Here is a 14,256-nt window from a genome sequence, read left to right as displayed (position 1 = left end):
GCATTGGTTAACCCCATTAAATAAATTACAAGAGCCCCCTACCAAGAAAACCCACAGAGACCAACGAAAGCTCGCTTTGCACTGGATCAAATACAAACGTAGAGAACAAAGGAATGGTGAAACAGTTATTGGGTCTTTATGTGTTATTTCTGCAAAGCCAGAAACTGAGCATCAACCCTGCACGAATAAACACTGGGTACATAAAAAGAAACCACAGTTGCATTCTTCAGTGACTATGCGATGTGCACGATTATGTGAACAAATTATGTGGTGATGCTTAGTTGGCAGTGGTGCACAATTAACAAGGAAACTCGACATTCAATAACGCTGCCTCAGGAGGAACATTTACAACAGAGCGATATATACTTATATATTTAAGGCAGTGTTATTTTTATTTTGTATATGTGGGAATGATGTGATTGTATACAGTAGTTATATACAAAACCGGAAATAGAAATTGTTGTTCATACGTAGAACAAATATACATCGGGCTTATCCAAAAATTAAACATTAAATGGAAATAAACGTATCTGATGCAGATGTGATGCTAATTCCTCCTGTAATCCACAACACACCGCATTGGCGCAATTTTTTCCAGATTATAAGTCTAACCTTTGTGGTGGATTACAGGATCTGTGACATCTCCCATATCAGAATGGATGATTGAATTTCTGCTGTCACAGAAAAAATTAACTAAAACTACAAACAAGTGAAAAAGAGGCGAGATGCTAAAACAAATATTGTATATACAGAACTCTGAAACATTATTAGGAATAGAATAAGGAAATGCCACAGAGAACAATGGGAGCATCAAATCAGTAAACAGGTTGATTATTGGAAATAAACAAATTGTAGCTCATATCACAACTTCAATTTACATCCTAAACATTAGGGCAAGAGGTGAAATGAGGGGGCAGTGGGAACAGGGAGAGAAACATGGGGGTGAGGGGAATGCAAATAAAATGAGGTCATAGACAAAAATAAAATTGAGTGTGAGGGAAGCAGTTGGGAGGACCAGGGAGAGGTTGGGTTGGGCACAGGTGACATTATCAGCGGACGGCTGCCTCAACCCAAAGGGAGGGCCAGAGCGTGAGAGATAAGCACAGCCCTCCGATTAGCAGGGTTGGCTACGTATGGTGTGAAAGAAGCTCAACATACATACATATGTAATGACAGGGTGCCATCTGTTGACCAGGAGGGATAATCATGAGTATGGGTGTGTTATATACTAGAAGGGGGGCGTAACTGGGGTAAAGGTAAAAGGCAGGGTCAGCAAAGGAAGCTCCTGCTCAAAGGTTCTAGGAGGCGTGGTTGGAGGCTGGGCCTGGCCACGCCGGGGGGTATATAAGGGGTACGTGACCGAAGGTTAGGGGCTGTCGTGGGGTCCAGGTCCTGGCTGTCGTCGCTGTATTTTCCGTCAACTCTCCCCGCAGCCGCAGCCCAAAGACGGATGGCGCATGATGATGGCGCAGCTTGAGCTCCTGCGGCTGACGGTCTCGCAGCTTGTAACGCTCATGACGGTGACTGCAACGGCGGGTCGGGCTGCACCGACCACGCCGGAGAGAAGGGAATAGGCGCTGTTGATCGGCATTCCGGCGGGAACGTCCATGGGTCCGGCGGCCGCCATTACACGTGGCGCAGGGAACACGCGGTCTGTGGCCGCCATTACGCAACGCACGGGAAAAACATGGCCGGAGGCCGCCATTTTCGACATGGGCGTGAATCGCCAGAAGTGACGCCCGCTTCAGAAAAATGTGAAAAAGGGACCGATTGGACCCGCCGATTACCTCCTGTCAGGGAATTCGCCGCCACAGGGGGTGATTGGAGTGCCTTCACCTGGCGTTTTGAAGCGGCTTTCCGGTCGGTGAACTGGACCGAGGAGGAGGCACTGAGGACTCTGCCAACAGCGTTAGATGACGAAGCCCTCATGGCGTTCCGGGCCATCCCCGCGGAGAAGAAGGCTACTCTTCAAGGGGCATATGCCAAGATGTCAGAGGTGTATGAGCCACTTTCCGACACATGCAAGAAGTTTGTGCAGCGGAGGTGAGGGGAGGGCGAGACGCCTCTCGCCTACTGCAGTGCGTTGTTGGTGCTGGGAGAGGTGGCGTACTTCGCAGTGGACCCGAAGACCCTCAACTCGCTCGTTATGGAGAGCATGTTGGTGCTGGCGCGGGAGATTGGAGTCGTCCTGCCGGTGGTTGATGAAAATGAGCAGATATCCCGTTGGGCCGCCAGATGTCTGCAGACCCATGAGAACTTGCACCTGTGGTGCCAGATGGTGGCGTGGACGGGGGAACCCGTCCGAGATGGCGAGTCGGATGGCTGGTCGCCGCGATGTGTCGGGGGACAGCCAGCCGTGGACCTGCTGCCGGACGGAGATGTTGCGGCCGCGGTCCTAGTGTGGAGTCGGAGTCGAGAGGAGGCCACGCGACGTCCGAGGAGCTGGAGACTACGCGAGGAGGGGGATCGCCTGCTGCGGAGGCCCGTTCGTTGTTACCTGCTTCCGTTGCGGCCAGCCGTGGCATGTCGCACAGGGGTGTCAAAACCAACCTTGGCCCCCGACGACGGCTCTGGCGCCCTCAGCTCTGCCGACGGCCGCATCTTAACTCTGACAGGCGAGTCGCGACACACCAGACACCCGGCCCATTTTACCATCTCAGGCATCTGGGGTTCCACGGGTCATCTCCACCCCGCATTGCACTGATAGTGCCACCGGGTGGCAGGGGCTAGCTGCACAAGGGTGGCCTAGCTCAGGTACACAGTGGAGGAAGTTGGCGCACCGGGTGATCGCGGCCGCATCGGGTTCCTCGGCGGTGTCGGGCTCCATCCAGGGGATCGAGGTACGTGTTCTGGTGGACACAGGTGCTTCCGCCACCATTATATTGGACGTGACTTTTAATTTGTTGCCGCTGAGGAACCAGCATGTTAAGCATGCGTCGCAGCGAACGGAGGGAGTATGGGTATCATAGGGCAGATAGAGGCCCGCGTCGAAATTGGCGAGATTGCGGTGGTTGGACCTGTGTTGATTACAAGGACGCTGGCGGGTGCCCTGCCTTTTGGAAACATATTTTTTGAGCAAGATGCCCCTCAAGATCCTGATTAATCAGGGATGTGTGGAGATGCCGTCGGGCCATAGACTGTTTTTCTTGCAGTCTCCACGCAAATGTGTGGTGGCGTGTGTCACGGTCCAGGCCCTTAACAGGGACTCGATGGAAATCCTGCCAGGCTCGCAGATGTTGATACCATTGCGCTACCACAAGCGATTGCGAAGTACTGACCCGGAGGCGGGCGTCCTTATGACTCCTTTCAATACAATGACCCGTGGCCTAGCGCTGGTCGGCGCACAGACGATCCTTTGCCTGAACCAGGAGCCATTCTTACAGGTACTCAATGCTGGCCCATGCAACGGCCGCATGTTGCGAGGGTGCCGGGATTGCGCACAACGGGATTGTTGGTGCGGTGGAACAGGGTGTAGGATCGGACGAGACGTGGGCAGAGGCGTTGTGTCAGGAAAATCCGCAGTTGTCCTAGGTGCAGCGAGGAGAATTACGGTTGCTGATGCGCGAGTTTTTCGATGTATTTAGTAAAATTAAGTTTGATATCGGCCGTACCTCCTTGTTGCAACACTGCATTGATATCGGGGTGGCCGGCCCGATTAGTCAGAACTCGTATCGGTTGAGTCCACTGGAGAGAGAGCATGTGCAACAGGCGGTGGATGAGATGTCAGCCGCCAATATCATTTCTCCTTCTACCAGCCCTTGGGGAGTGCCCATGGTGCTGGTTAAGAAACATAGCAGTCTTAGATTCTGTGTAGATTTTCGTGAATTAAATAAGGTCTCGGTGGCCAACGCGTATCTGCTCCCACGCATGGATGACTCCCCTGGACGCATTGTACTGTGTACATTGTTTTCTACGATTGACTTGTTATCAGAGGTTTAGCAACTTCCCCTTGGGGAGTCGAAGCCTAAAACTGCGTTCCACATGCCCCAGGAACTCTACCAGTTTAATTGTCTCCCGATGGGATCGCATTCGGCCCCGGCCACCTTTCAGCGGCTTATGGAACTCGTTTTGGCTGGCCTGCAGTGGGAATCCTGCCTCATCTACTTAAGATTATATTATCGTGGTCAGCCGCACTTTTTAAGAACACCTCCAGTGGTTGCGATCCGTGTTCATTAGAATGTGATTGGCTAATCTGAAATTGAAGCCCGCTAAATGTCATTTGCTGCAAACCTCCGTGTGTTACTTGGGTCACATCGTTAGTTCCAATGAAATAGGCACGGACCCTTAGAAAATGGCGTGCGTGCAAGATTGGCCGACCCCAAGTCCGTGGGTGAGATGCACAGCTTCGTTGGGTTTGCGTTATACTATCACAGATTCATGCCACAGTTTGCCATGGTGGCTAAGCCTCTACATGCTCTGACTGCGAAGAACCAGAGATTCAAGTGGGGGGTGGAGAAGCAGGCTGCATTTGTAGCCCGTCGTGAGCACCTATCCAAAGCGCCCCCGCTCGTCTATCCTGATTTCTTCCTGCCGTTTGTTCTCGACACGGACGCTAGTGACACGGGTATAGGAGCTGTCCTGTTCCAGGTTAAAAACAGAGTAGAGAGTCACGTATGGCAGCCGCGTCTTGTCCACTGTGGAACAGCACTACTGTGTTACCTGCAGGGAACTGTTGGCCATGGTGTACTTTGTACAACAGTATAGGCCTTATCTCTACGGCAGATAATTTATTGTTCGCACGGATCACGCGGCCCTTCAGTGCTCCCTGCAAGTGAACCAACCTTCCAACCAGCTCTCATGCTGGCTGGAAATTCTCCAGGAGTATTTGTTCCGGGTGATATATCGTAAAGAGGTGCGGCATTGCAACGCTGACGCATTATCCCGCCTGCCCCAAGGGACGGGCTGTGCGTGTTCGTCTGGCACGGGTCATTGTAAACCCCTTCAGTGCTCCCTGCAAGTGAACCAACCTTCCAACCAGCTCTCATGCTGGCTGGAAATTCTCCAGGAGTATTTGTTCCGGGTGATATATCGTAAAGAGGTGCGGCATTGCAACGCTGACGCATTATCCCGCCTGTCCCAAGGGGCGGGCTGTGCGTGTTCGTCTGGCACGGGTCATTGTAAACCCCTGGCGGCGGGACCTGTGGTCATCGTAGCAGCGCTTGATGAAGGGGAGCCCGCCGAGGGGGTCGTGCCGGGTGACAGCATTTTGCACCTTATGTGTGCTGAGTGGGGGCAGTTGCAGATGGAGGATGTGTCCCTTATGGTGTTGTGGCATCGTGCTGAATTTGGGCACAAAGAGGCTACTCCCTCTGATGCCCCATGACCAGTTCTTCGGGACGGCCGTTTGATGTTGGGGGATTAAGGGCTGCACCGTCTTCGCATTTTGTGGTTCACACTGCCCTTCTGGACAAATTGTTGCATTTCAGGGTGCGGAAGACGTTGTTAACTTTGCAGCACGACTTTTATTGGCCGGGAATGTCGATCAACGTGCACCAGTTGATTAAGGGTTGTACAAACTGCGTGCGCAGAAAACTGCCACTAAGGAAGTCCCAGCCTCCGCTACAGTTAATCTCAGTATCGCGGATTAACGAGTTGGTCGCGCTCGACATTCTAGGACCCTTTCTGGCCACGCGAGGAGGAATAAGTTTCTCCTGGTTGGTGTTGAATAGTTTTTGCAGTAGCCGATGGCCTGGCCGTTGCCCGACCAGTCGGCAGCTTCTATTGCCGAGGTGTTTTTGCATGGATAAATAATGGATAAAGGGGCCCCCCGAGCAGCTTCTCATAGATCAGGGGGGAATTTTTCATCAAAGCTGCTGCGCCAAGTTTGTGATGCGCTGGGCATTAGGAAGATTAGAACGTTGCCGTACCATCCCCAGACGGACCGGATGGTGGAACGCCTGCAAAGAAGCCTGACATCCATGCTCTGTCAGGCAGTTAGTGCGGCTCAAACTGATTGGGATCTGCATGTTTAGGGAGTCCTGGCAGCATACAGGATGGCTCCCCATGCTTCCACCGTATTTTCGACATTTTTTCTCATGTATGAAAGAGAAAATGAACCTTCCATGGAGGTTCAATTGGGTCTGTCAAAAAACAAGGGTAAAACGATCTTGCCTACGCCCCTGCATATTACGCTAAAGTGCGTTTCGGCAGCACGCGAAGCGGCCAAAGCAAACACCGCCAAAGCGCAGGCGGCTAATGAAAGGAATGCAGGGTGGCATGACCATGTACTGCCATGGGCCATAGAGGACCGAGCATGGTTGCACTGCCCGCAGGTGCCGTTGGGAACGTCCCCTAAATTGCATCGGCCGTGGCAAGGTCCCGTGGAAGTGGTGGAGGTAAAACGGCCACAGTGCATGCATATACGGATTGGCCGTCGCCGTTGGTTTGTCCATACGTCGCGGTTGAAGCCTTATGTTCCTCCCCAAACTGACACGTCATCTCCAAGTTTTGTACGGCCGATGTCTGATGTGTCCGACGAGCCAGGCTAAGCGGCCACGGAGAGCGTGAATCAGAAGGATTGTGTTCTGCCACCCACAGTTTCCGAGCCCCTGAAGGTTGGCGGATCACGAGGTCTCACCAAATGCGAGGGGCCGCCGGCTGCAACCCGGCCAATGTCACCTATGAAGCCGAGGATGGAACTAACTTCTCCGGGTCTTCTGTTCGAGCCCACATCCCCTGTGAAGAATGCTAAGATTGCCCCCATGGATGGACTGGCGTCGAGGACTTGCTACTACTACACCCAGATGTCTCAGCTGCCCATCGCACACCCAGATGTGTACACGGAATTAATTGAAGGAGTTTCGATTTAAAGCTTTCGTGACTGCAGGGATTCATCTTCTTGGTTCTTTCGGTAAAGTCACGTAGAAGGGAAGTAATAAAATAATAAAAATAAAACATAATAAAACAATTCTCACGACGTTTCGGCCACAACGCAAGTAGCCGTCCTCAGGCGAAGAATGAAACACCACCAAGCTTGGAGCGTATATTTAAGCTGGGTTAGAGGGGGGGAGGTGGGAAAAAGAGCGCCTAGACAAAATAATTTGTATATCAAGAGGAATTCAGCATATGGAAAATGCGTAGGAGGTGGGCGGGGGGGAGTTCCAAATCAATACTATGCCCGTGCATTATGCAGGATTAGCAGCATCAAAGGGGGGGGGGAGGGGGGTAGCATTAACAAAGGAAAGGAATGTTAATAGTATGTAGCTGCAGTTACTAAACAACCACGTAAAAAACTAAAGTAAAAACTGCATAACAAACTAAAGTATAAACTACATAGCATCATCAGTGTACTTACTATACTCTACAATAAGCTGAGTTACTAACAGTAAGTAATACATAAAAAATTCTACGTTGTAAAAAATTATATAATATGCTTCCATCTAAACTTTATTCTCTTACATCACACGCGTCTATACCGTACTATATACTGCCATAGACAAACCCAACATTAAATTACATACTGTATTGCTATAAACCACCCTATACCTTATACATTTTAATGTAACACTTTGTATTATTCTACCCACCCTAATGTGTATCGAAATGGTTTATTACGTCCTTCCAGTGATTGCTAAGCCAGAATCCATCTTCTCGGTTAAAATTGTCTCTGTGTTTGTATATGTGGATCGCCTCATGAACGAATCTCTCATGATAGCCAGATGGCTTGCAGAGAACCTCTGTCTTGGAGAAGTCAATGTCATGTGAGCCCACTGAGTTGTAACAGTGATCTGCCACGGCTGAGGTGTTTGTCCTACCGTGTTTCAGGTCAGCTTTATGTTCACGGATGCGGTCCGAGACATGTCGTTTGGTTTCCCCAATGTAACTGCTACCACAGAGGCAACTTAGTTTGTAGACACCAGGGTACTGTATGTCTGGAACCTGGAACCACATTTTTTACAGACGGTACCAGATCGCGGATTTTATGTACTGTGTTGAATCGGACCTGGATCTTGTGTTTAATCAGGATTTTGGAGATCTTTTTTGTGACCCCAGCAATGTAGGGTAAGGTGATGGTCTTGAAAGGCTCCTCAACAGGATCCTTCTTGATGGTTGGAGTGATGGCTTTGCGGATTGTGTAGTCGGAGTAACCATTCGCCTTAAGAGCTTGGCGTACGTGTTTGAGTTCACTGGGAATGTGTTCCTGGTCGGAGATGCATTGGGCTCTATGATATAGAGTCTTGATGAGGGAATTCTTCTGGGATGGATGGTGGTGGGAATCCGGTTTTAGATAAGCATCTGTATGGGTGGCTTTCCTGTAGACAGAGTGGCTCATTGAACCATCAGGTCTCCTTTTGATTAGGACATCCAAAAAGGGTAGCTTGCCATCATTTTCGACTTCCATGGTGAATCTGATGGCTGGGTGTATGGAATTGATGTGGTCGAGAAATTGGTCTAGAGCAGGCCGGCCATGTGGCCAGATGACAAAAGTGTCGTCTACGTACCTCTTCCATAAGGTCGGGCGTAGAGTGGCAGTCTGGATGGCGTCCGTCTCAAATTTCTCCATGAAGATGTTGGCTACAACCGGAGATAGGGGGGAGCCCATTGGGGTGCCCTCAATTTGCTTGTAGAAGGTTCCATTACAGGTGAAGTATGTATTGGTTAAGCAGTGTCTCACCAGGGGGGGTAGTATGAATGCTGGGATACCCCCCCTGGTGAGACACTGCTTAACCAATACATACTTCACCTGTAATGGAACCTTCTACAAGCAAATTGAGGGCACCCCAATGGGCTCCCCCCTATCTCCGGTTGTAGCCAACATCTTCATAGAGAAATTTGAGACGGACGCCATCCAGACTGCCACTCTACGCCCGACCTTATGGAAGAGGTACGTAGACGACACTTTTGTCATCTGGCCACATGGCCGGCCTGCTCTAGACCAATTTCTCGACCACATCAATTCCATACACCCAGCCATCAGATTCACCATGGAAGTCGAAAATGATGGCAAGCTACCCTTTTTGGATGTCCTAATCAAAAGGAGACCTGATGGTTCAATGAGCCACTCTGTCTACAGGAAAGCCACCCACACGGATGCTTATCTAAAACCGGATTCCCACCACCATCCATCCCAGAAGAATTCCCTCATCAAGACTCTATATCATAGAGCCCAATGCATCTCCGACCAGGAACACATTTCCAGTGAACTCAAACACGTACGCCAAGCTCTTAAGGCTAATGGTTACTCCGACTACACAATTCGCAAAGCCATCATTCCAACCATCAAGAAGGATCCTGTTGAGGAGCCTTTCAAGACCATCACCTTACCCTACATTGCTGGGGTCACAAAAAAGATCTCCAAAATCCTGATTAAACACAAGATCCAGGTCCGATTCAACACAGTACATAAAATCCGCGATCTGGTACCATCTGTAAAAGATGTGGTTCCAGACATACAGTACCCTGGTGTCTACAAACTAAGTTGCCTCTGTGGTAGCAGTTACATTGGGGAAACCAAACGACATGTCTCGGACCGCATCCGTGAACATAAAGCTGACCTGAAACACGGTAGGACAAACACCTCAGCCGTGGCAGATCACTGTTACAACTCAGTGGGCTCACATGACATTGACTTCTCCAAGACAGAGGTTCTCTGCAAGCCATCTGGCTATCATGAGAGATTCGTTCATGAGGCGATCCACATATACAAACACAGAGACAATTTTAACCGAGAAGATGGATTCTGGCTTAGCAATCACTGGAAGGACGTAATAAACCATTTCGATACACATTAGGGTGGGTAGAATAATACAAAGTGTTACATTAAAATGTATAAGGTATAGGGTGGTTTATAGCAATACAGTATGTAATTTAATGTTGGGTTTGTCTATGGCAGTATATAGTACGGTATAGACGCGTGTGATGTAAGAGAATAAAGTTTAGATGGAAGCATATTATATAATTTTTTACAACGTAGAATTTTTTATGTATTACTTACTGTTAGTAACTCAGCTTATTGTAGAGTATAGTAAGTACACTGATGATGCTATGTAGTTTATACTTTAGTTTGTTATGCAGTTTTTACTTTAGTTTTTTACGTGGTTGTTTAGTAACTGCAGCTACATACTATTAACATTCCTTTCCTTTGTTAATGCTACCCCCCTCCCCCCCCCCCTTTGATGCTGCTAATCCTGCATAATGCACGGGCATAGTATTGATTTGGAACCCCCCTCCGCCCACCTCCTACGCATTTTCCATATGCTGAATTCCTCTTGATATGCAAATTATTTTGTCTAGGCGCTCTTCTTCCCACCTCCCCCCCTCTAACCCAGCTTAAATATACGCTCCAAGCTTGCTGGTGTTTCATTCTTCGCCTGAGGACGGCTACTTGCGTTGTGGCCGAAACGTCGTGAGAATTGTTTTATTATGTTTTATTTTTATTATTTTATTACTTCCCTTCTACGTGACTTTACCGAAAGAACCAAGAAGATAATTGAAGGAGGTTTCTCAGTTCAACTGGGCTCCACCAATCCCTTTGGCCGAATCCCTGTTGACCAATCTATAGAAGAAACAGTGGACAAAGACACCCAGACAGCTGGAGGGACAAAGAGATTCAGCTTGAAGCCAGGAGCCGTGACAAAATATTACCTAACAGCTGAGTACAGAAGCATGTACCTCAAACAGCTGAGAGACCTGATAGGTCAAGCCAGGTCCAAACTGTCCCATCCAGATCTACAGGGTCGAAAGATTAAGGGAGATGAAGCAGATATCCAGTCTTTCATTGACCTTATGGAGAACAACTGGATCAATCCTATGTCCCCTGATGAGACAGATCTGGTTAGCCTCTCCACTGGCACCATGGATCCACTTGATGTGACCAGGGATCTCTTGAGAGCTCTTGAGATAGGAGAAGAGGCCTACCAGGTATTCAAGCAAACAAGGTTAGCTGAGGACCTACCATCTGTGAAATTCTACCACAAGAGACCAAGCAAAGTCTGAAGACATTCTCCAATATCAGCACAAAAACAGCACATGAAAAGAAAGCACAGGATGTGGTTCCGAAGGCAGATAGAAACCTGTTCAGCCACATGATCCTGGTGGCTGAAAGCAGGAAGGTGAATATGAAGGATGTCCTTGCCCACCCACTGGGCCCACTGCCATGTGCACTGGCAAATGCTGTTGGGTCCCTACGAAAAACAAACAAGGCTGCACTTGCCAGAGAACTTGAAAATAATGTGTCTCCTGCAGAATACATCCCAACCCCATCTACTTCCATCATTGATGGGATAAGCCTGGTCCAAAAAATGGCAACAACAAAACCTTTGCACAGGTGGCAGAGTCAGCCTTGACCCAAGTCCTCCATGAGGGGGCACAGAGTGAGAGGATTGATGTTGTTTTTGATGTCTACCGACAGACTTCGATCAAATATGCTGAACGACTGAACCGGGGTGCAGACACCACTCTCCAGTACAAGAACCTTTCAGGGGGACACCACGACCAGCAGTTGGAAACATTCCTATGCAGTCCCTCCAACAAGACCAGTCTCATCAAGTTTCTGTTGGAAAAGTGGAAACTCCCACGATACAGAGAGATGCTGCATGGCAAGATGTTGTACATGACCTGTGAGGAAACCTGCTACAAGTTGACAAGATGAGTGTGAGGAAGTAGCAAAGTTGCACTATACACATGAAGAAGCTGACACCCGTCTGCTCCTGCATGCATTGCATGCAGCAAATGTGGGCTGAAAGGCAGTTATCATCACAGCTGAGGACACTGATGTCATGGTGCTTTGTCTTGGCTTCCAGAAGGACATCACCTGTCCCATCTACCAGAAGTGTGGGACACAGAACAGCTTACGGTTTGTCGATATCAGCAAACTGGAAAGGTCACTCGGAGACAGCATGTGACAGCCTAATTGGCATACACGCCTTCACAAGCTGCGATACTGTCAGTGCATTCGCCGGTCGAGGGAAGTTGAATGCCCTGAAGATGGTGAGAAAGGACACTTCCTGCCAAGAGACTTTTAGTCGACTGGGGCAGTCATGGAATGTGAGTGATGAGCTGTTCCTAAAAATTAAGCAGTTCATCTGTCGCATGTATATTGCTAACTAGTTGTTCAGGGGCGCCTATGGCACCCCCTCACAAACTGGTAGTTGTTGGCGAATCTGTTGTGCCGGCGATCAATGTCGTCCAGGATAGGTTGACGACACTGAGCATTCGCGGTGTGCTGTTGACGGATCTCCGTTGCTTGTGTGCTGTCAAGCACGTACAGCTGCACCTACTGCGGTGCTTGATTGTCAAGCGGATGCATGTGAGATGTGCGGTGATATGTCTGGCCGTGGACCATAAAGACATATGGGCCTCGTCCTGGCAAATGGACGATCTTCGCTCCCATCGACGCGAAAGAGACCGCGCTGTTGTAGGATCGTATGTGATCGTGGAAGTGAGCGTGATTCGGATGAGTTGGGTCAGTCAGCAATGTGTAGAGAAACTCAGGATATTCCAGCTCAACTCCATTGATGTCCTTTTGCTTTGGCCACTTTAATTTGCCCTTACGGCAGCACAAAGTGAATTTTCGATCAACAGGGAGTTCTGAGATGAAGTTCCTCGAGCCGCAGGACTGGCAGATGATGTTCATTGGCCTGAAATTGTGCGCCTCTACTCGAGTGTCGTCGAAATGTATGGCTTCATTGCGGAACGCTTGTCTCTGACGCTCTGTAACTAAGCGCTGACTCTGAACGACCGCTGCACGCCGCGACTGCTATTGTTCATGAGTTTCAGCCGCGATTCGAAGTCGATGGGCTGTGGCATCTGCTTCACGCCGCGACTGGGATTGCTCAGCAGTTTGTCGATTGATGTAACATTGTTGAGATTGACAATGTGCTGCACGAATTCTCTCGAGCGACTCCTGACTTTGCTTGGCCAACCATCTTTGCTTTCGTTCGTTAGCCTTTCGACACTTTTTTTGCGAGGGGATATTCGTCCTCGTCCATAATTTGTTACTGGAAGTGAACAAATCTTTAAGGAACATTATGAAGGCAAATAGAGAAGAGTGGGTTGCCTCTCCTTGGCCTCTCCTCACTCTCTCGCGCGAAAGCGTTCATCATATGCATCATACACAAATAGATAAAGTAGTGCGCTTACCAGCGTAATCGAACGTATGTCCCTGCGACTTGTTGATTCTGATAGCGTATGCGGGGAGAATGGGAAATTGTCGTGGTGGCAAAACGAATGGCAAAGTCGTGTCGGTGGGGGCCAAGTCGAATCTGGGAATCAATTCTGGGAATCAAGACCGAATCGCCTCGGTTTCTCTCAAGCGTTCATCATGTTCATCATAGACAGATAAAGGTGTGTGCTTACCAACGTTATCAAACGTCTGTTCCTGCGACCTGTTGATTGTGTTAGCGTATGCGGGGAGAATGGGAAATTGTCGCCAAACAAATGGAAAAATCGTACTCTTAGGTTTTTTCGGTAAAGTCACGTAGGTAAAATAATAAATGAAAATAACTCAATTAAATCACGACGTTTCGGAGGCAACACAAGTCTCCGTCTTCAGGTGGGACCGTCACAGACAAATTTACTGTATCAAGTGAAGAGAAATCCAGGAGACAAGATCTTAAATACTGGTTAAGGGGAGGGGGGAGGAGCTTATCTAAATATGGCAGCTAGGGACGGAGGGTGGGGGGAGTGGGCGGGGCTAGAAGGGAAGGTACAGCTGATACACCTTGGCAAGAATGACGGCCGATGTTGGCTGCCAAAACCAAAATAGCAGCACTGTTAAACGCTGGGGATGTCAACAACTCGGTAAAATAGACTAGTGCCTGTCAAATAAGATGGTATAAATATGCATAGTTAAATCTGTTTTACATGGCTAATAACATCTTTCCAATTATTGCTCAATTTGTACCCATCATCACGATTGAAGTTATGTCTGTTTGTATATCTGGATGGCTTCGTGAACAACCTTTGATGGTAGCCAGAAGGTTTGCAGAGCACCTTGGTCTCGGAAAAGACAATATCATGAGAGCCCATAGCGTTGTAACAATGATCAGCAACGGCGGAAGAATCAGTTTTGCCGTGTTTCAGATCTGACTTGTGCTCGCGGACACGATCAAAGACATGACGTTTCGTTTCCCCAATGTAACAATCACCACAGATGCAACTCAGTTTATAGACTCCAGGGTATTGCAAGTCAGGAATGACATATTTCACAGATGGGATTACATCACGGATTGTATGTACTGTACAGAATCGGACTTGGATCTCATGTTTGTTTAGAATTTTGGAGATCTTTTTGGTCACGCCTGCTATGTATGGCAA

At 48.8% G+C, this 14,256-nt stretch overlaps 1 protein-coding gene across 3 annotated transcripts in view; it reads right to left on the bottom strand.

The window, feature by feature from the left end:
• The window catches only part of LOC144932561 (acid-sensing ion channel 1-like), a 144,907-nt gene that overhangs the window by 26,608 nt on the left and 104,043 nt on the right, over nt 1–14,256 (bottom strand). The gene's annotated exons all lie outside the window — the stretch shown is intronic.

This window comes from Lampetra fluviatilis, chromosome 1 (assembly GCF_964198595.1).
Source record: "Lampetra fluviatilis chromosome 1, kcLamFluv1.1, whole genome shotgun sequence".
NCBI lineage: Eukaryota > Metazoa > Chordata > Hyperoartia > Petromyzontiformes > Petromyzontidae > Lampetra > Lampetra fluviatilis.
Note: the sequence above shows the minus strand (reverse complement) of the source record. Positions and strands in the feature narration are given on the sequence as shown.